This window comes from Paralichthys olivaceus, chromosome 1 (assembly GCF_024713975.1).
Source record: "Paralichthys olivaceus isolate ysfri-2021 chromosome 1, ASM2471397v2, whole genome shotgun sequence".
Lineage (NCBI taxonomy): Eukaryota > Metazoa > Chordata > Actinopteri > Pleuronectiformes > Paralichthyidae > Paralichthys > Paralichthys olivaceus.
The window spans coordinates 20,971,192-20,995,119 of record NC_091093.1 but is presented as its reverse complement, the minus strand read 5'-3'; the positions used below and the strand labels follow the sequence as shown (position 1 = coordinate 20,995,119).

Genomic DNA, 23,928 nt, shown 5'->3' with positions numbered 1-23,928 from the left:
TTTGCTGCAACTTCAGCACTCACTCTTCCTGCCCACTGTGTATGCAAGCTCTCCCCTCCCCCTCCTGTGCTGAGAGTGTGGTCCTTTTAGGTAAACAAGCATGGCTACTCCTGTTTCTTGCCTCTCTGTCTCTGTCTTGTTTTCTCTCTCTCTGTCGTGGTTTCTCTCTTACTCCCCTCTCTTTCTCTCTGTTCAAGTTGTCTAAATCTTTAATAGCTGCTGTTCTACCGGCACAATCTCAGTGGATACTCAAATGGCATCTGAAGCCCTTTGAAATTCAGCCTAGTCCTTTGCCCCCTCTTCTATCCTCAAAGCAAAATGGAACAAAATGGCGGGCCCCAGTCCTGCTGTTTCCCTCGGGGACTGTAGGGCTTTATTTTGGGGTTTAGGAGATCCTGGTGGTTGACGGCATCTTTAACTCATGTGAGGTTGTGGTTACTTGCTTGCCTTCCACTGCACCACTCTCGATAATATTTTCTTTCCCGAGTCGCTTGAACATCAAAAGAAAGGGTTCTCTATTCTGGCATGCTGCTGCTTTTTCCAGAAATATGCATTTACAGATTTGGCCTTTAATCTTTCTGATTGGAGCCTGAAGAAGAAATATTTTATGCTCCTATTGTTAAGGGTGCATTACCAATATGCCATGTCAGAATTCCAGGCACCCAGAATGTCTAAACGCCTGTATCACAAATGTGTTGGCTCCTGGGGGATTAATATGACTTTTTATTCTTTCAAAAAGAACAAATATTTCTGGAAGGGAACTAATCTTGTGTATTTGAAGGATATTATGTACATGCTATTGTAAGTAGGAAGCAGATTGCCTATTTGTCGGTGGAATTGGTAATGAAAGTTAGCACCTGCTTTGCTTTGCAAAAAAAGTTGATGATGCTTCAAACATGTGACAGACGCAAGGATGAAAAAAAAGAAGACAAACATCTCCAGGTGAAAAGACGATGACATACACATAGAAGACACCGATGATGGTGTCTAGAGAGTTTGTGGAGATAGGAGCAGATAACGGCGTCGGTGTGCTTTAAACATGATCACTTGATCTACGCAGCAGAATTACGACACTTCCGGCCTCTTTCTGCTGCACCCGGCTGCTCCACCTCTTGCCTGATTAATGCAGAGGACTTGATGCTGGTGTGAACGGGTCTGTGCAGAGAACCTCCAACTGCATTGTGCACGTGTGAAAGATCTGGGTAAACTCTGTAGTCAATTCTCCAGATTTTACCCGAAGGTCATGTCTGAATACGGCTTTAAAGCAAACTCCAGAGTCACTTGGAAACCAGGTTTACACTAAGCAAGAGTGATTCTTTAAAAATGATCAATGTTGACACAGGGGCAGATATAAATCAGGGTTGGTACAAATCGTAAGACAACAGTAGGTGCTTAGTTTGAATGTGCTGGAAGTAGCATGGGATGATGTATTTTCCATACATGGCAGAAATGGATACTACTGGAAATGTCCTGAGGTCAGTTGGCCAGGTCTGGGAGCTGATGGCAGAGAGTCTGTGTGATGTGTCCCTCTGGGCTGAGCAGTTATGGTCTACTCAGCCTGTAGTTGACACACAGTGAAAAAGACAAGACAAGCTTCCTTGCCTGGACTCACGTACCTACTTTGTCTCTACTCTTGAATCTTAAGCCCTCTTCTTAACGATTTGTCATGACTATCTAAAGCTAAGGTATCAGGCTCATGTGTTTGTTTTTTTTAAACATCTTAACAAATTGTGTTATAAAACAAAATGTAATTCATGCATTGCAGCAATAACTCCATGAGTGAAAGAAAATTAGAACTAGCTCATGCAGTGTACACATAATATTTAATGAATAAAGCTTTATTTTGAAGTAACCATGGGCAGTTATTGCTGACAGAATCCTAGATTGGGTTAGTTGCATATTATATAGACAAGAAGTTGGTCAAAATCTACATTGGGTAATTTTAACCAAAATGCTTAGATTAATATGCAGAGGGCTCCAGGTCCCAAATACAGATTGGAGAATGTAATCAAATTGATGGTAGGCATGATAAATTAAGCAGTTTTGTCTTTTGTGCTCCCCATCACTGCAGAGATGGAACATGATTTGTGTTGTGTCTGTAACCAACCTTTGTCACCCTGAGATAAATAAAATATGTCTGGGATTATTGCCACTTTTAGAGATTGCTTCATGCTGACTACTTGTGCTCAGAGGCAAATGGCTATATCAGTTTTCTTTAAGCCGTCTTGTACCAAGACATCCGCTTCATGTTGGACATAAGCTATAAGCTGAGACAGGGGGTAAGGGTGTTGTGACAAAGTGTTGGGTGGGGGAGGGTAGAGGTGGTGTGGCCTGGCTGAATCTCAATCACCAAGGCCCTTCAGCAGGGCTGGCCTTTTGATGGGCCAGCTGCAGCCATTCATCCACCCATTTACATTGAAATGCAACAACAGGAAGGGGGAGGGGAAGACTGTGGGGAGATGGGCCTCTGCAGTTGTGCAAGTGGGATGTGAATGAAAAGCAAAGGCATACCTAAATACCAAAGAGAGGAGGTCCGTCATTCAGGCCCACGCCCCTGCTAGCCAATACGTACTTTGTTTTTCACCCAGCATGCTGTGGGGCAGTATACTTTACACAAAGGATCTAAGCACCCTTTTGACCAGTACATGCATTTCCACCACTCAGCTCTTTTCTGTCTTTACAGCCAGGCTAGTGGCTATAAAGAGATTGTGATTCATCCCACTGTCCGTTTTAACAGACTCTAATGTTACACCTGTTGACCGTGATGCTTTTCTTACTTTTCTTTCATATTGTTGGGGTAATTGCCTTCAGACAGATGATTTACAGATGTGAGTTCTTCATCTAGACTTATTTATGAAGTTTGTAAGGGCTGTGGAATTTAAAGTTCTTGTTCCTGGCTTGCTATAATGGAGGCCGTGCTGTGCTATTGGCCTGGAGAAGAAGCTTGTTCTTATTACAAGCTTTAGACACACAAATGAGGCCAGTGTGTCATTTTTCTGAGTTCATCCAGCTTTCCAGGATAACTCGGATGTCTTCAGAGGTGTGCATGTGACAATGTTCGAGGCGTTTTGGGGAACGTGTGAAAGCCAAATTCATGCTGGCAGTAGCATTGCATCACTAACCGCAGCCTTATTTATTTCAGGTAAACTACTACATTGGTACCCCAGCTAAAGGGCTGCAGCAAAGAAACGGACAGAATATAAATCTGGCTGAACGTTTGCCGCTACACAATTCATCATCAGCCAGCAAATATACTTTTTCAGTTGGTCGAATAAGTTAAAGTTTACTTTCTAGGTAGAATTCTTGGTAGAGTAAATTATCAAGATCTGCTGTGAAAGATAAGTGATAAGAAGTTTGAGAATGTACAGAAATACATTCAGTACAGCCAAATAATATACATAATCCAAGTTTTTTTGTGTTAATATTCTTAACATGGGGGCCAACCCCACAAATGTAAAAATCCATGTAATGAAACACCATCTGTTGGCTGGATCAAAATCTTGTGGCGCTAACAGTCACCATAGCCATTTTCAGACATGACCTGCGAGTAAAATCGGGAGCATTGGTAACGGAGTTTACCCACAGTTTGCTTTTCACACATGCGCAACACAACGAGAGGTTCTCTGCACAGACACATTCACAACATCATCAAATCCTCAGCATTATTCAAGCCAAAGATGGAGCAGCCGGGTGCAGCAGGCAGATGCAGGAAGCAACATATTAACTCTGCTTCAGAGATCACGGGATTGTCTTTACAACACACAGACACTGATGTCAGTGTTGCACCCCTGAATTGGGGAAATACATAAAACATAGAGACTGTTCAGCTTTCAAGTCTTTCAACAATAAACAGCGTTAAGCTCTGGGGATATTTTGTTGGAGACTATCTTGTGTGATGCTTAGTTCAAGTACTCATTCTAATATAGTGCCACTGAAAATATCATGCCTTACATAACTTTTAGATTGCAGGCATGGTACCTGTCAACCAAGGCTGGTGATCATTTCTGGACCACCTCACCAAGACCTGCAATCAGATCACTATTTCATGTTTTTTTTCATGCATTTCATAACTCTTCTGACAACAAAAAGCAAGATGTGTCAACTGAACCATCTAATCACATATATTCACATACAGATGTTTGATGTTTTGCTTTGATTTGCTGTATAATAATGTGAGATTCATGATCAGGTAATGCCCTTTGTCAAACACAACAGTTGATGTGAACTTGTCAGAGAAGCATTACTATTTTTGAATTGCCACAACTTAAACACAACTAAGCATTGGAGGTGTTTGCTGTGGGTCTGTTTCCCACAATACTAATATCAATTTATTTGATATTGTATTTAACATTCTTCCTAAGTCATCGAGATGGTGAGAATGAAACATGCAGGAATTAGCTCGTATGTTTAACTAGAGCATTCAAGAGGTAGTGGAAAATCACATCATCTTCAGTCAGCCTGCGCAGGGACTTTCCCTCCTGAATATGTGGCAGCACAGAGCAGCTTTTAAAGCTACAGGCCACTATGTGTTTGGCCCTTGTATCGAGCCTTGTACGTCCACATTGAATCCCTGTGTCAGACATTGTGGAGGTAATTCACTGAGGTATTTGGTTTGCCCAGAAAGGCAGCAGCCTAAATGAGAAGTGGAAAATAGGAGAGCAGGAAATATAGAGGACATTTTAAGTTGGCCCCGAGCTACCAATAATCTTTCCAGCATTTCACTATGTTCGTCTGCCAAGACTCGCAACAGTCATAGATCTGTGATTGGGTGACTACAGTTAACCAGACACTGATCTTTAAAGTTCTTTTGATGCAAGAACCTTCTTCCCTATAAATACACTGCCTTGTTTTTGTGCCCATCTCTGTGTTTGTGAGGGCGTGTGTGTGCGTGGTTTTGTGTGCTTGTGCCACTCATACTCCCTGCAGTGAATCTTTTTATAGAAACAGCAGCCAGCAGTGTAATCTCTGGCGTGGATGTAGGACAGCCTTTTATTCCTACTCATTACTTATGCAAAGCCATTTCTCACCCACAATCACTGCATGGCCTGTTTGAATGTACAGTTTTCAAAGAAAAGGGTGAAGGATCATACCCATGTTTTTGCATAGTTTAGCACATGTTCTACAAATTGTGTATACTTTATCACTGCTGGTCCTTTTTCTGAAGTGTCATATTTTGTTATTTTATTTTGACCACATTTTTCCTTGCTATGAGCCACCATGCCTTTATCTTAATTTCAGTGCAGTTTCAAGTGCCTTGTATCGTTACAGTTTTGTGATAAAACAGGAGTCTTCCACATTGAGGTGGACTAACGGAGAGGAAACTTAAGCTGGCAACAGTATTACATTCATGGTCTGTGGTGTCAGAAAACACACCTGGAAGACAGGAAGCAAACATTAGTGTCATAAAAACAGTATAATGAATCGGATGGCTTCCTGCATTAAAATTTCCTCCTTTGTTGCCAGCTCTCTCAAGTCAGATTTTAAAGCCCCACCATTAAAAGGTCTAAATAATGGAAAAACACAGCTCCTGTAAGCTTTAAATGCGCACATATTTTGCCTCAGGATTTTCATCTCAAGCAATATATGTCAGAGGCTATGATTTAGTTGCTGTCACGTTAAGTTTCCCAAGTGTGTGATCAGTGATAAGTATTGTTGTCGAGATTTGTTTTGGGACCATGTGGTTTTTACAGAAGAAGCTCTTTTTTTCCTTTTTAATTATGTAGTTATAAGTGGCTAATTTGTTAATTGATAAAGCTGGGATTTAGTTTTTTTTGGCAATTTGTGTCAATTTTCATTTGCACCTATTCATACATCTTGCTTGTTTATGTTGATTGGCAATACACACATACACCCTAATTGTACTCCACTGGAATGTATCTATCAATTTCACCGTGTCATCCTCTGTATTTCTTGGACAGAATATATTGTAGTCTATTGAACTCATCCCTGTGCTGCACTGTTATGCTGCTCTCTCACACACTTGGATCACCCCCCCTCCCTCTCTCTCTCTCTTTACATACCTAACCACCTCTGTTCTTGCTCCTCTTCCACTTAAACCAGTGACTATGTTACAGCAGTACTTGTTTAGATATAGTTAGGTTAAATCTCTTCAAACTTAGTTGTAGAGATGGATGGAATTAAAGTCTTAGATGGCAAATAGTCTCAGAAGTCACACCTCTGTGACAAACATCATTGCATTGCGTTGATTTGATGTGTAATTAAATGTACCTTTACTGAAGACTAAAGCCAGTGAATGATCTGCAGAGTCTGAAAGCTGCTTATGTTGAGCTATGTGAGTCTCTGCAATACTCTCCGTATTTTTTCATACTGCATCCTCATATGCCCATCCTCCCTCTCCTGTCCCTGCCCCCCTGCCCCCCACCCGCCTTTCCACCTCGATGCAGTAGCCCTGGGTCCTCAGGAAGCTCGACTTGCAGGAAGCTAAGGGCGTTGGACCTAATTGTTGGCCTTCTTTTCTTCTTTGACAAAAGTCAGTAAATTATGCCCACACACACCGACAGGTTTGGTGTTTTTCGATATTTAGTCTACTGCATTTTGTGTAAAGATTATTTACATGGCATGTCTTTTCTGTAGTTCCACATTCAAATATACATTTACGTAAAAAAGCCTTTTTTCATTGCTGGAAGAGCCTGATGCCTAATAAACATGCAGTGCTGCTATGATAGCAGTGCAAATTACACTCTATTACCTGATTTAGTGGAAGTGATTGAGATCCCTGTTCTGTTTCTACAGTTGCCTATTCACCATATGTCCAGCTTTTATATGAAATGTTGGTAAATATAAATATTTACTAGGTTTTTATCATAAATGGCCTGAGTCCTGTATATTTCATACTTCCACAGAAGAGAGTGGAGAGAAGAGTTGTCACCAGCTTTTTATCTAAGGGATCAAAGCCCTCTGCAGCAAGCTTGTGTGTGATTTGTCTTTTCCCTCCAAGGAGTGAGAGGGAAAAAATATACATTACACATACCATGTGGGTGTGTACATTCATGGAATCATTTGGTTATTGGTGTTCATAATAGTAGCTTGACAGCCTTTGCTAGCGTTCTTACTAAGCATGGTTATATTCAGTGGCAACTCTTTATCGGGTTATGTTGTCTTAATATATACATGCATCAACCTATTGCTGTAGTCATTTCCCCACTGTGTGCACCGTGTGCTTTGCAGTACTTTTCACACAGCCTTTAATTTATGCGCACCCATCTAAAAGCCTTTCCATAAACGCCTGCTGTCGGCCAAACAGATGACTTCTCATAGAAGTCCAGCTGGCTACTCTATCACGGTATTTCCGCAAATAGTGACCACAACCTTTATTTTCCTTGACTGCAGAAGGTAACAGTTCTAAATTTGAGGCTGGCTTGTTTTAGAGATATACTTTATTTCTAATTCCCTGTGTTTGCACACAGTGAACCAGTTGAAGTTGATGACAACAACTCTCATTTTAAGTCTAATTAAAAGGCCCATACTTTATCAAACCCCTTGTTTAACACGCATGTATAAAAACAAATAATTGAGTCAGCCAACATACATTACACAACCGCAGCATGCCGGTTTAGCTAACAGGAAATTTGGATGGGGAAGCTAAAATATGTAGTTTAGTTTGCCCCAAATTCTTGTAAACGTCCCTACTGCATGAGACAATCCAGCCCACCTTCTCTACCAGCAGTACCTGCAGACAGTGAATCACAGCAGCTTCAGAGGGAGGAGGATCTGAGGAAGCAGTGACTACTTTGACGGTTGCAATTTCAGGAATGTTTTTCATTCTACTGACATTTTAGATTCCTTTGCATTGAGAGATTATTGATGTTATTGTAATTTGCTGCTCTAAAACAATACTTTGTTGTCATATCAGATAATCCAAATAATGTTTTTAAAATAAGTAATATATCTTCCAGTAATATACATGATCCTTGTGATATATTTTTATATTATCATGTTCTACCAGAGGCTACCAAATCTTAGCTTTTCCCTGCTAAGGACACGCTTAGCTGACTACTTTTACTTGCTGGCTTGTTGCTCTGTATACTTTTGTCAAACTCCTGTTTCCAATGAGGGCTAAATGTGAGTTGCTCAACCCTTTCAAAAATGAGAAACGGGTTACAGACAATATGTCCCAACAAAATACAATGTCTTTGACAATGTAACCGTGGCATCCTGCATGATGTGCATGCACTAGATGCAACAAGTTGGGTTTGTGGTGTCAATAGGTTTCTGTTACCAACATATTTGCTAGCCCATGTGCATGTCAGCTATCGGCACCACCCATTGTCACACCTGCTTAGTGGACCCATGCTGTCTGACAATTGCTATGATCAAGAACATGGAATTTGCACCAATAGAAATAGGAGTTGCACATCCTACTGTAGAATTGGAAAGTAGACTGACAATGTGTGTCAGCTGGAGATGTGTATTAAATGCCTACTTTTTAACTGGCAGAGAATTGTGTGGGTGAACGGATGGCCGCAGGCTTTCAGAACCAACACATTCGACTTGTTCTGTGGTGTTAGAGCATGTGCGGGTGTTTATGTCGATAATGTACCATGTGCTGCTTTTCCTCCACTTCCAATATTCATAGAGCTCTGTCTTTCACTGCAACCATGGTTACAGAAAATGACAAATGGCAGAACTGTGGAAATAGCGGTCAACTGATATTTAAAACCAATATACATTTCCATTGAAAATTATAATCTAGATGTCAAAATGTAGAATAACACACTGGTAAGTGAGTGACTTGCAAGAAAAAAGTGTTAAAGCCTATGTTTTTTTGCTAGTTAGCTGTCTAAATTATAGATCAACAAATGAACTTAACTTTGACGTTGGCTATCACATTCAAATTAGCTCTACGAGACATAGAAAGACCAACTAATTTAGGGCGAGAAATGTTGTATTTGCGATATGGTAGCTATAATAAGTTCCAGTTGCACCAACATTACTCAAAGGATATAGCTGTTACTACATAAATAAACTCTATTGTCTCATTATAGTTAATTGTAGGCTGTATCGCAAGTGCATTATTTCGGCATTTTCAGTGTCATCATAGAAATAGATCATAAGATTGTGTGTTTTGGCAACTTTAGCGTAGAGGATTGGGATGTTTATGCAACTTCTTCTGCTGCTTTAAGCCCAGGACACACTGGCTGCGTATGCGCTGTGGTATAGCTTGATTTTCATTTCAGCGCCCATGTATTTGAAGCTAGCAGGTGTAGTGTTTGAAATGAGCAAATATGGCTTAGACACCACTGGCTTAAAGAGAAACTCTTTGTAAGTGCAGATATTATGGTTGTGTTATAGTCAGTTGATTTTCAAGTGTATTTTCAAAGTCATAACTTAGGAAGAATACATTTACATTGTCTTAAATTAAGAGCAGTGTTATTGTTTTTTGGATTTACTGAGAAAAACCTGGTTGTTGTAATGGTGTAATCGATACCCTTTAGATTTAGTGCTGATGTGGCTTGACAGATGCAGACAGTTTGTCTTAACAGCAGTGATCGTTCAGTTATCAACATTAATTGCATGATAAATCCAAAGCCACACTCTTTCTTGGCTTCTTCTGCATTCACAAGTTTTGTCAATGCAGCAGTTCTGGCCCTTGCTTCTGTAACATTGCTTGAAGTTGTTTTTGTAAAATCTACTTTATCATATTTATATTTTCAAAGAGCAGAAAGGGAATTGTGCATTCAAATAGCAATGATCTCACACACATCATTTATAAGTGTTTGTGGTTAAAGCAATAAGAAGTTAATTAACTTGATGGCAGGCCTAAATTAAACTTGGTTGTTGTTGGTTTGTGTGCTGCTGTCAGTGTTTATCAAAGATGGTTTGTGAGCATTACATTTGTAATGCCACTGTACCACCATGAGTTTGTGATGATCCAAAAAATACTACAAAGTCAAATATTATGTATTTATGTTTTAACCATAACCACTACAATTTAAATTAAAATGCATAAAGCGTGTGAGATAAACTACTCTATATAATTAGTGTTATTTCAGTGTCAGATACATAGGCTATTAGTCAAATGTTAAATAACGTAATCAGACTTAGTATCGACATAAATGCAGTGTTACAATTTCCACTTTTCTGTAAATAGTACAGCTGTTACCACCTTACTGTGTGACATATAGTGCATATATTTGTCTCAAATAGAGGGGGATGGAGCTGTGATTGAGGTAGATGACGATATAAAAAATCGACAAGCTGGGCCCAAAAGTCTGTGACCAAAGTGGTGTCAGGCTTTTTGACCCTGCTGTATATGTTAGATAATAAGGAAAAGCCTTTAAATTTGACTTCATCAGAATGTAAGCCTTAAGGACACAATATGCAACAAGCCCAAGCTTTTAACTATACAAGTACAACTTCTATGCTTTATATGGTAATTATACACATTTTAATTAATCCATATGAGCAACAACTAGGTGCAACCCCCTGGATGTTTCACTGAATCAGAAAGGATTGAACATGCTAGTCAGGACTTAAACTGGTTTAGCCTCTGTCTTGAATGAAGCAGCTCTTAAAAGCATTATTATGAATGTTAAAACAATCACCGTGTTGTCATTGCTGTTCTTCATTTTCATTCCAGCTACATCAGAGAAGTTACAGTATGAATTCTGAAATCCATGGAAAATTGAAAGTGTTTTCCTTTGTTGCACAGCCAAGCTGAGGATACGTTCAACTGCACAGGCTGTATATTAAGAACACATGCAAGTTTCTGGTTGTAGCCAGCATTTAAAAGAAAAAGAAAGCATCTTTTGAATGTGAAGGTTTTTCCCAGTCCAGAGAGCTTGTTACCTTGACAACAGCAGAAGATTCGTAGCAAGGGGAACTGAGCGTGTGAGCTGAGCTTGCAGTGGCATGGCTGTGCTGAACAAACAAGCGCTGTCGCCAACCATGTCATGAGCAGTGCTGCTGCTGCTGCCGTTTCATTGCAGCTCTTCTCCACTCCATGCTCCTCCTCCTCTAACTCCTCAGCCTTGATTTAATATCCCCACACACACACACAAACACACACACACACCTCCCCCACCCCCCCTCCTCATGCTCCTTCCTTCATTTGCTTTTATATACCTCTCATTGTTGTCCTCTATGCAGATGTTTTATCTCACATTAGGCTGTTTGGATAAACTGATTTCGATAGAGCTGTCATGCTGCTGTCTGTGCTGGTTGTTCATGCTGGATATATGGAGGACCAGTGTGCTGTGGTCCCTCCCTGTAGAAGCCAGGCTTTATCAATAATTTAGATGTTTTTGAGGAGGAGAGGTGTGGTGTGCATCTCTTTATCTTTCTCCTCCCCTGGCCAATCTCTCCACCCCCCTCAGCTGTCTCCCCATACCCTCCAGTGTCAGGTTTCCCCTCCAGTATTTGCGCATAGAAGAGCAGATGACTGAATCTAATTAGTGAAGATATTACAATAAGCTCTGATACCTGATGCTTTGACATACTGCAGGCCAAATCCAGACGGCTATATTAAGCTGCTGTTGCTTCCTATTGTTCATTTGGTTTTGTGCTCTGATCTTATATAGGGGTTCTTCACTGACAGACAACCCCCTGGATATTATAGGCAGTGTTTCATCCATGCGTAGTAGATAATTTTAGTATTTAGGTGTTTCAGTTGGAAGTTTTTCACAATTAAAATGGAACAGGCTAAACTTATTTTAAAAATGTTGATAAGAGATGTCACAATACCCAAACTTTTGTGATCAATACTGATACCATGACATTTCCTTGATTTTCGATACCCATTTCGATACTTTGTCAAAAAACAAAAACAATACTTACAACACATAACAATTACTTCTACATACCTTTCTAAAAATATTTGAACATACAAAAAACAACAGTGGCTATGTAGCCTAAGAAAAGACTAACGTTATAAAATAGAGCTGAAACATTGCGTTGCATCCCAATCTGTGCAAAGAACTTTTTCATAAGTGAATAACTTAAGCTGCTTTCAGACATGCTGAAATCTGGACATTTTCCTGAAATCCTGAGAGTGGCTGTATACGAGAGTGTCCACGTCAATTGCTAATGGGATTTTCTGGAACTTTTCCTGGCAGGCCCCTGGTAAAATGTCTGAGTTATTCCATGTGGGGAATGCAGCAGGAAATTGTTTGGAAATGAGAATGAGTGGGCATGTTGATGAAGTCTCTTACACACGAGACACGTGAAATGGAAAGAATAAAATTTTATCAGGAGGAAAAAGAGGTACCATACACTTTAACGCCGATGTTGATGTTAACTTGGAAAGTTAATAAGATTTGACCACTTTTGGCGATCAGGACTGATGCCTGTGTCGTTGTGCTGTCAGCCACTTGCTGGTTTTTATCACATTGATATGGGAGCCAACAACATAAATTAAGGCTAATGCACTTTTTCATGAGTCTATCATCAGGTTGCTTTGGGCCGATATAATTTATTTCATCATGTCAAAAGGCACTAAATGTTGGTTTTGTCTTGCTGAGATTTTCTGCCAACATTTCTATTCCAGTGCATACTGTTTCCTGTATATGAACTCTGCTAAAATTTGGCTAGCCTGGGATAAGGTACCACACAAACAAACGTTATGCCTTCCCATTGTTCATGCACATTGACCCAGGATTCTTAAATTTTTTCAGTTAATTTTAGTTGTTAGCAGTGTGCAGGTTTTGGTTTGTGTAATAGACCTTTCCTTAATAGTTGACTCCATATTGGACATCAGAGCGCACAGGAAGCTTTAGTCAGTGAAAAATTGTAGGACAATTGTTGCAATGATTGAATGGGTAAAACCGACTAGCAAGAAGCCATGTTTGGCTGCAACTAAACGTTTCAGTCTCTCTAGTATAAAGCCATTGCCCCAGCTCCAGTGAAGAGATTTATCCTTATCTGCATCAAAGACAGCCTCTGATTCTTGTTGAAGGTCACTGTGCAAACCATCATTGGTCTCACCAGCTCTCTCACTTACAGCAGTGTTTCTAAAGAGCTTGTAGTGCAGCTGCCTCGACCACACATGTGCTTCTTGCCCCCCTGTGCCTCACAAACGGTTCAGATCCCCACCAATATGGTGACATCTCTGTTGCAGTGATGAGCTTAGATCTCTAAAACACGCAGCTGATATTTCAGCTGCTTGTCAACAGTGACGTCCAGTGAACATGCAGATGAATTAATATGCAGACATGTTGTCATGGTGATACAAAACTAGAAGTTGTATGTATGGCTGCACTTGCACATTGCGGAGGCAGGCTTTTGACTCAGGGCAAGGTTGTATTGTACCAAGGTTTAAAGCAGGGGTTTGGCCTCTGACCTCTAATGTTTCATCAGCTCCACCAAATTGGCCCTGTGCACAAATATTTAATTGCACATATGGATTGTAAACATTTTGTAAATTTGACCATTCACTATTTTTGCATCATCACCTCATTCTCTTTTTGTGTAGCTTAGTCAAAGCTAATAAGCTATAAGGCCACTGTTACCGAGGAGCATGGGTTTTGATAACTTTGAACTCTCCCAATCTAATGGGGACTGCCAGGTTGAACTTATTGAACATTTGTTGAATTTTAATCAGAAGCAATTCCAAAATAATTGACACCATGTCAGGTCGTTTGTGTTGTGTTTAAAAGTCAAATTGCACTTTGCATATCATAGCTTAACAATATAATTTGGATGCTAAGTCCACTTTATGTTTAACACTGAGACTTTTTTGAGTGAACATATGACAATTGACATATTTAATATGCTCGGTCTAATAATGATTGAATAGAGTTCACTCAGTGTACCATGGCCGGTTTAGTTAATCTCAACATGACCCTCAGGTTCTTTTTTCCTGCAACCAATCGATTGGTGGAAGAGTAGGTGCAATTTCAGTCAACTAAGATTAACCAGCTACAGCCCAAGCTAACTCTAAGCTTCTAACAAACTGATGCAACCAGTTCCACATGTGTATTTATATTCTTAAGCTATCGTTAGTCTTATCTGTTATACCACAGTTCTTGTTGGCTGAGCAATGTGTCCTATGTCTTTGTCTTATTCCCACAGAGGGGTTAGTTTTCTGAAGTGTGCTATACAGTGAAGTGTAAGGTTTTGGGAGTATAGGGTTCTGGTTCCTGGCTGTATTATTACATTCTGTCAATCCTGCCATCCCCCCTGTGAAAGCCCCAGAGGTTCCACTTCAGAACAAACACAAATACAGATCTAACCATCACCCTTCTTATCACTTAGTCCTTTCCAGTGAGGTCTGGCCTTAATCCTATCCTGCGTACCCACCTGCCACCCTGCCTGTACTATGAGCTTTTCATCTATCCAGTAAAACCCTCTACAAGGGTCCTGTTTGATATTTATCCCAAAGCAAAGGTACAAGATCACTCCTACCCAATAATAAATAATAAATTTTGCATGAATGTAGATTGTGAGATAATAGTACTATGTCTATTTAAATGGTATTAACCATGACAGCTTGTTCCAAACGACCATTGGACTCCAGTCCCCTTGTGATGCCTTTAACCAGATTGATGGAACAAATGTGGGTTCAGACTGGGGGGGTCCAATAATCACTGGAATGTTACCAGTTTACCCCGACAATGGACCTCTGTTAAATACCGTCCCATGTCCCGCCTCCTAAATCCTGATAAATCCTTGTCCTCATAGTTGGGAAGGGACTGGGGGAAGGGCAACTCGCCAGACAGGTTAGGAACATTAGCAGATCTCGGATGCTGGACCATGGGTGATATGTGTTCCAATTTGGCTCCTTACTATGGACCAGATATGGAAATGTTCTGAGGACAACCAGGTCCCATAGCCTTAGGGGTTTAATGCAACAGTCCTCTGTATATGTGCTTCTTTTACAAACCATTAAACATGACACAACTAATGTTAAAGTAAAATATTTTTACATATAACGATCTTTGTTCCTGAGGAGATTGATGCATTGTGACTAAACACCAGAAATGCAAAACACTGAGTTTAGTTTATAGTTGTAGTATTGCATTACCTAACCACGTCCTGTTTATAAATTCTGAAACATTTCTCTCTTTCTGTCTATGATTCTTAGTTCAGTGCTTTGATGAGTGCTTTTTGAGACCCCAACCCCCATTTTTCTAACTGGAGTTGTTGTGATCTTACTTATGTCACAGAAATTCAGGTTGAAATGTTAAATATGGGGAAGGACTGCCAATCATTTTACACCAGAAAACTCCAAGCTATTTATTCCAAGTGACTTTAAAATCAGATGTTCGTATGTAGGATTCCTTACAAAGCCATATGAAGAGGCCTTTTTGTGCAAATGGCCTATTTTTAGCATTTTGTGGAAGTTTTCCAAATTAATTGAGAAATAGCAGAGAGGCCATTTTCATTTAATTTGTTGACACAGATAGACCCTCACATGTATTTTACTGTCATACCTGTAGCTGTGTACAATTATTCAATGATGAACAGTTTATTGGCTCCACTTGTATAAAGTTTCTATCTCATTGCTGCATACCTCAAAATGCAATTGTTTGCACATTTGTAATGTGAACGAATGTTCCATCATAAAAACCGAGTATGTTTTGGATTGTTGACATTCCTATGGCAGGTTATCAGCTAGTAAATCTTAAATCAAAACAAACCCATAAATGTCATTTAACTGATAATGTGTCTATACACAAGTCGTTTGCTTTGTCAGGGAAGGTGGGCTCAAGACATACAGTTAAGGACAAGACAATATAACAGTTTGTGATAATGATGGAAGTACAGGGACTGGGTGCAGATATTCTCCTCCTTGTCCTATGTTCTAAAAATGGATTTGAGGTTTTGAAGGAACAAAAAACAGGAACAAACAGCTCACTACATTTTAGTGCCTGCGTACCCCGTTCTCCCAGCATAGGCCTCTCTCAGCTTGTAAGAGAACTGTGGGAGAACCGATCCTGGGAGGAGAAACATGACCCTCTATATTCACCCCTATACCCATCCATTGCAAGGAATGTGAAACTGCTTGTGCTGTCCAAGTAATTAATGCCTGGTTTTCTTTTCATCTTGTTTCTCAGGATTCTGTGGACTCTGCAGCAGCAGGTGTTTTTCTAGTTGGATTTTAGCCCACTGACGTTCTCCCACAGCCATGGAATCGGTATGTTAATGAAAATCATCTTTGACATCTTCAAGCTGATATTCTCTCCTTTAATGGCGTGTGTGTGTGTGTGTGTGTTGATGTGTGTTGATGTGTGTTGGGTATTTTTTGGTAAAGCAACTTGAGACCCTATGATTTATATTGGTTGGTGTCAACCATGTATATAACTCACTTTCATGTTTGAGCTGCTTCGTGCTCACTGCTAACATAGAAAACAAAAAATGAAACACATTTCAATTTACTTCTCCTCTCTGTGTCTCTATCATTCACGCTAACAGACAACCAAATTGAGCCAAACCAAGTGTGCCCCGCCATCTCCTCCGACTACAAATTCTGTTGTTTTTACCCAATCTGAGTTTACACATATGTCCGATGACACTGTTTTTGTGTGTGTCTGTGTGTCAGCAAGAGACGAAGAGAGGGATGGGCTGATGAATGTGTGCGCTGCTCTGAAGAAAGATTTAACCCATTTAAGAAAAGTATTAATCATCATGTGATGATCAGCAATGTTTCAAACAGATCAATGTTTAAACTGTAGCTAGAGAGAGAATGAGAATATACAGTATTATATTGTGTGTGTATATATATATATTTATATATATAGTTATATACAGTGTATATATATATATGTTATCCTGAGAGTGCAGCGGAGTGTGTGTGAAATCGTTATTACCTTGCCCTCAGGTTCTGAGACTATAATAAATAAGCTTTTATAGTAATCAACCACTTATAGACATTAATTTGGCCCAGGACAAACTTGATCACTGCAGTTTCCACTGTACTAAAATTTTTGTTGGAGACAGCACGAAATTTGATGGAAGTGGCTCCCAATTCTCTATGCAGGAAAAACCCTGGACTGGCCCTTCATCGTACTATCTTTATTTAATATCTAGGGCAGTAGGGCTCCTTCTGATTGGCCAAATCTATTGACATGTAGAGCATGAATACATGGAATACCATTTATTGCGGTTCAATGCTTTGCGATACGTATATCGCTAGCGATGTTTATATCGTGATGACGGTAAATTTTAGATATGTCATGCAGCCCTACTACAAGGTTTTAGTGCTTTAATCAGTCTTTGTTGTATGATGATATAGGTATACAAGAGCACAATGAAATGGCTTTGACCTTGCATGCAGCCAAGAGGGAGAAATGAAATGAGAAAGACGGGAGGGGGCCCTCCTACACAAGAGTACACTCCTGCTGTGGAGCTGGCCCTTTGCAATAATGAGGGTCGTTCATATAAAAAAAAATTGTCAGGGAATTCCAAAGGGTTTTATGAGTCTCTGAACACTTTTGCGCTTCTACGAGATCATGTGATGATACACACACTAAGCTCCATGGGCCTTCCACAAATAGTGCTGCTATTTTCCAAGATAATTAATTGGCCAATAGGTGGTGCTTTTATATGCATTTATTAGTTTTGATCGAAGTTAACCTACTCCTACACAGATTAAGTGTGCGAAGTTGGTTACCATGGCGAACCATGGCGAATCGCCCTGAATTACCTAGAAAACCCAGGGTTAAATATGAAATTATCAGAACAGTCTGAGGCATATCAATCTTTTTTCTTTTTAAACCAAACAACTAGTGCATTGTGTTTGATTTAACCAGTGTTGAAAAAGACTGCCTGTTCATGAATGCACTTGTATACGTGTATGTGATTATATATTATAAAAGTCAGGCTCTACCTTTTATTGTCAGTCATGCAGTGACTGTGTGTGTGCAGAAGTTGCTTGTACCAACAGGCAAGTGCAGCAGCATTGAGCTCTATCCACTGGAATGCATGTATTAAGAACAGGGCTTAGTGCATGCCTAAACTCTGCTTTCCTATCCCTTTGTCAGAGGCTGTGTCTGTGCGTATGTGCTTGTGTGGTAGAGACTGTGAAAAATAGGTCACAGCTTCTGTAGTGCAGAGCTAGCATGTGTCCAACCAAAGCCCTCCATCAACCTCTCTCCGTCCCTCTCACACTTACATTGCATAAACACAACTACATCTACTTCATTTAAGTCAGCGTACAGGAAATCACATTTTTTTCTAGACTTGTTATTGAAAAAGAGACTGAAATATGTAGTAGCCACTGAATCATGGATTTAGACTCCTAAACTGTTTGATAATTTTTTGTTTTGATGATGTTTTGGACAGTCCAAAAATCTTGGATCTTTGATGCACTAGAGCATTACTCAGTATCACCCCTCCCCTGAAAGTTTAACAGTATAAAAACTGTTTCCATCTGTGAGCCACAAAACCAGTGAATATGTGTTACTAGAAATCTGCAGCCTGGTGATTGCTGTCTGCACTGCCTACAGTCCTGACCAACAGCTGCAACACTGGCTTAGCCCCCCTCTTCCTCTGCACAAATTCATCTCTCTCCTCTGTCTCTGACTCTCTTACTCTCCTCCCACCTTCCTCTCTTGCGTCTGTGTGCCTGTAGCTGCGCACCAGCAAGAGCTGCTACTGTTTACCCCTCCGTGCTGCCTATATCTGCTTACTGTCAGTGGAAACCAAGGAAACTGATCACAAAGCTTATTGTGGTGCTGAGAGTAAAACAGATGCAGTCTGCATGGTGCCTATTGGGGTCTGGGCATGCACGCACGTAACACACACACACACACACACACACACACACACACACACACACACACACACACCTTCTGCCACTCTCCTCCTGCCTCCCCTCATGTGATGCCAGTCACATGGTTTCCAGGCAAGCGGCTCAGTAAATCAGACTTTTATTTTTAACTGCTTTAAATCCTCCACCTGGTCTTCATCATTAGCAGAAGTGACTGAGGTGTGTGGTGATTAAGACGGGTTTGCCACTGATTTTTCTCAGTCAATTGATTCTAAATCACACGATTAGTTATGATTCAATATCTGTTTGTTTAGTGACATTTTAGTAACCCCCTATTACCACTATATTTCAGCACTGATTATGTGAGAGAGATGTGTGGAACTAAAGTTATGGATTCAGGCTTTGTAGCACACATGAACACATTAAATTTACATTTTTACAAATAGTTTTGAATAAGTGACCAAAGTGTGTTGAATGTGCTGTAGCAGCAGTTCAGATATTATTCTGACTGGTAGATCAGTAGATAAGCTCAGAGGGGAGGTGTCTGTGTGTCGATTTGTTGCAGATAAAAAGCAAAAATTCTTGTTATCACACCTTCTCGACTGGTTCCATCAAAGCTCGCCTTCTATCCCCTCCCCTTCCTCTAAAGCAGGGCTCGTTCCTCAGTGGGGATTAGTGTGTGCGGCAGCTCAGAACAGGGAAGTGGGCCCTGCTAGTTGCATTACATAACCCGCCCCCGCTAGTGCAGCTTGGCCTGGCCTGGCTGGAGAGACGACTATAGAGGCTTTGTTTTCCCAACCTTCCCTTCTTCCTCCCCTCTGCTGCTCCTCCTCTTCCCCCTTAAGCAAGCTGCATACTGATGTCGTATAGAAGGAGTCTGTTTGCCGGGAACAGGCGAGGCACTGTGGCATGGAGTGCAGAGAAATACGCTAATAGCAAGCTGAATGGTGTGGAGCGCACCTCTTAGGCTGAGGAATTTGAGGACTGCCATAGGTCATACAGTTTCAGGGAGATAGGGAAACAAGGGAATGCAAAACGGTGCTTTAGTATCCGCCCAGGGGTTCCATATCAGCATTCCCACTGTTTATACAGAAGGTTAGAGTTATTTTGAGTGTTGGAGCTCTGTGCCAAATTTCTAAATGTTGACAGGTTATGAGATGCTTTCTAAGTATTTTTTGTGCAGCACATGAACATAAACGCACGCACACAGGCACGTACACTATTCCCCACCTGGCAGTCTGCCACTGTAGGGTGGGAGTGGGAGGCCAGTGTGCTCTGTGTAATGGAGGTTCAGACCAGTTAGCACTCTGACTGAGAAGAAGTAACCCGTAGGCGTGAGAGTGAAAAAGATAAATAGCAGTGCACAGCGGCAGCTTTATGCACAACATCTTGCAGCAATGATCCTTTGCTTGCTCTTTATTTCTGCATTTTCCCTTGAATTGATGAGGAGGGAAGGGACTCGACACCAGAAGATACTTGGTGTTATGGGTATGAGTAGCAGTTATTTTTCCGTCTCAGACAACAAAACACTTATTTGTTTCTACTGGCTTAAATTCAGATTTGTGGGGTATTTGAATACCATGCCTATAATCATGCTAGAAGCATATTCAACAAGTTATCTCTTGGCTTGTCACACATTGCTGCAGCGGTTAATGTAGTTCATACGGTTTTTCTACATGGTAAATTAGTCTCTGCCTTTCTCCCTTGTTTCTGACTCTTCAGGGGTTCGGTTATTTATATCTGTGTAGAGGGATATATGTGTTTTAAGGTCTCAAAAGCCATCAAGCATTTCAAAACCTGTTGGCAATGTTTATAAAGAATAGGCGTCATATGTTGATAGTGTGAACATTTAATTTACATCCAAGCCCCTCCTGCTATTTAGATATGAATACAAATAATGTGGTTACACAAATTTGGGATAAAAATAGTAGAATCTGTGCTTGTGCATTGGCTCCATGAGCACAGGATGCTGGTTTGCTTTCATCAGGATTTTTTCCTGCTCTTGCTGGGAGGTCATGGTTTCTTCCCAGGCACTGTTTTCCACAAACTTAAGTACACGTTAATACACACACGCAAACAGGATCTGTACCTGATGGTTAGACTGATTTAGACTCATTGCTTTATAATGTTGGTGGTCTATGAATTGCTATGAATTCTACTGTCTACTTATTCCATCAGTGTCTTGAAGCCTGTATTTTTAAGAACTGGTCTGTTTCATGTCATTCTCCCTTTGACTCATAGCCGCTGTCTTCGCCCTTCCTTTATTTCTCTTTTTGTGGCTCACCTCACTTTATCTTTACAAGAGTCTTGTCATGGAACTCTAGTTTTTTGGTTGCTTGTAATTAGTAAAAAAAGAAAAAAAAGAAAAGACGATTACAGATGGTTTGATTTGGTTGAATAATTCTTCCAGTAATGTATCACATTATGGAAACGGTAAATGTTTTTAGCAATATTATCTTATATGTTTATACCAATGCTTAATTTATGACTTTTAAAATCATGTTTGGTTGGAATGTTTTTTTTCATATTGATAATGAACACAATTGACACAGCAGTAGACACCACACCATTATTATGATAGATAGTTATCAATTAAGTTTATTATACTGTGTTACTGAGCCCACTTTCATCCAAATGCTTCCTCCCTGGACATAAAATTTGAGACAGTCAAGGACTGTGTGTCTCTAGTTTGCATTTGTATACTATCTTGGCGTCATCTCTGCATTGGAGATGGGCTTGAGTGTGCTTTCAGTACGTCAGCCATGAGCCAAGTTCCCATCAAAGAGTTGCTGCTGCACCAAAGACAGTGTTTAGATGTGATGGCTAATTTTAGAGCAGCTAGGCCCTTGTCCAAGGTGGGGGAGGATAAGATAACATTGAAGCAGCCCTCCCTGCTCACACAATTTGGTTTTGATTGTCAATCCAATATCCATCACCCCTTATTCAGCCCCTATGAATGTTAGGCACAAATAAGATTTTTGGGTGTAGATAAATACAATCCTTACTCATGGTTACCAACTCTCAGTGTGTCTATGATCTCACTGAGGATCAAGTGAGGACATATTGTCATCATAATTTACTTAAATAAATTGGCATTAGTACAGTTAGTGTTTGTCATATATTTTTATGAAGTTAAGAGTTAAATGCTTCATCATTCCTTCTATGTCTTGCTAATGCTCAAGTCCACTCGGGACCATATCTGAAGACAATGTACAACAAAGGGACACATACTGCCTCATATGTCTCCACATCAATGTGTAAGAGCTCAGCCTTGATAAGCAGCTAGTTTGAATCTCTAAACTAAACCATGTGTTTGACTGTGTCGAGTTACTACGGGTCATTGTACCATAATCTCGTGCAGTGCGAGTCAATTGCCCTTTTTCTCTAGGAAGGTAGTCAAAACCAGGCAAACGGCTATTCAGTGTTGAATGAGAGCAGATAGCAGCTAAGATCCCTTCTCTACAGTTTCTGGCCATAATGGCAGCGATAATGGACTCTGTTCTGATTTGTTTATGTCAGAAAGGCATCTGGTTTCAGGAAATCTGGCCCTCAATGGTTGTGGATATGTTACTCCTTCATTTATTTATTTATACTCTACCAGAGATCTGAATTCCATCAATTTGGACACGCACATGTACACACAAACACATGCAGTTACACTACCACAGCACATCAAACTTATACACAGACCATGTGGCAAAGCTGTCCCTGTCTGGCCCCACTCCCCTCTCACAGCCACAGAGCAGTGACCTTGGTTTCAAGTAGCTGTGCTCTGTTAGAAAGCCAACACCTCTCCCGGGATGGGCTGACCTTGTTGTCTGACACACTGTAAGTCTGCACGCCCCTCTCTGTCTCTCTTATTCAGTCACACACACCTCAACCTCAGCGGTCTGAACAAGTCCTTCTGTGTGAACTTCACCTTTGCAAAATCTTGTAAATTAGACTGTACAGGAGCCGGTCTCTTTGTTGTGTTGTTTAAATATGATTGTGGAATAACTGAAGAGTTTAGCAGGTTTGGGCTTCTCCCCCACCAGGTGTACCTTCATCAGACTACCATCTCTTCTCTCAGTGACAACATGCTCTTTTATGATGGTGTTTGCAGCAGTGCACATCATTGTCCCCTCCCTTTATGCTCCTGACTTTGATTTCCTGCAGCTGTCCAGCTGTGCAGTGCATAGATGGGTCCAGACATGTATATCAATTTCATTGTAGGCTCATAACTGAAATAGTGTTCATATGCAGAGAAGTTTTTTCATCCATCCATCAAGCTTGTCTCTTTCTCAACTTGTGTTTTAGTCACAGAGGCATAGGTCAAATTTATGGAGAAAATTATTGCTAGTATTTGCAGAAAGTGTGTGACATTCCGCTTGTCATACAGATTGTTTTTAGAGTCAAAGGATGAATACTCTATTTTGCAACTTCTTAGTAAACACTGCAAACAGGTTGTTGTGTATTATGTAAGGTCATTATCGGAGCACGTATATCCAGAGCAGGGATAAGCAATCTTTCCATTTACCCTTTACGTACTCACACCAAAAGCAACATGTCATTGACATGTAACAGTGTGTCTATATTGTGTTTCAGACATGTTTTACATCATCCACTCCATGTAGGTCTGACAGAAGACATAAGCTAGTATATGGGCTTGCATTTCACTCAAGCTATATACCGGTAAACACGACCCAAAGCATAATTTTTCCATTTCCAGTCAAGTCGAAAGGAGAAAAATGTTGTTGGAGAAGCATCAGAAATGCTGCTTTGGCCTCTATGCTTCTGAGGTGGTGGGAACGTTTTTATATTTGACTGACAGCTGAGCCTGCAACAGCACAGAAGCATGATGTAAACAAATATGGCCCTGTAACTAGCTCACCTGGCAACAAGAGTTGGCAAAAATGACCCACACCATTTCACATCTTAGATGAACAATTGACATTTGCAGGCAATTTATTATGTTATCCGAATGGCTACAGACCATGAAACTGCTAGGTTAACTATTCCTCCACAAAACCTCTCCACATGGATCTCCTGATGTGGTGAAAATGTTTATAGGTCTTGGCTATACATATAGCAAAAATATTTAAAAGAAGTAGCCCTCATGGTATGTTTCACCTACACCTATTTTGAAATTCTAGTGTATTTTACCATTTACGGCCCTCATTCTATCACAAACTACTCCTAGGAGCTTAGTTTGATAGACTTGAAACTTGGCTAGCTTATTTAAAAAAAACAACCAATAAGAATTTGTTAGGGTTGGGTTCATA

The 23,928-nt window shown here is 40.4% G+C and overlaps 1 protein-coding gene across 2 annotated transcripts in view; it reads left to right on the top strand.

Moving 5' to 3' along the window:
• The window catches only part of ankrd11 (ankyrin repeat domain 11), an 85,535-nt gene that overhangs the window by 4,115 nt on the left and 57,492 nt on the right, over window positions 1–23,928 (top strand). For both annotated transcript variants that reach the window (XM_020079890.2, XM_020079889.2), the window contains exon 2: window positions 16,014–16,093. The gene's annotated coding sequence lies outside the window, so the exon portion shown is untranslated. The remainder of the gene's footprint in view (window positions 1–16,013; window positions 16,094–23,928) is intronic.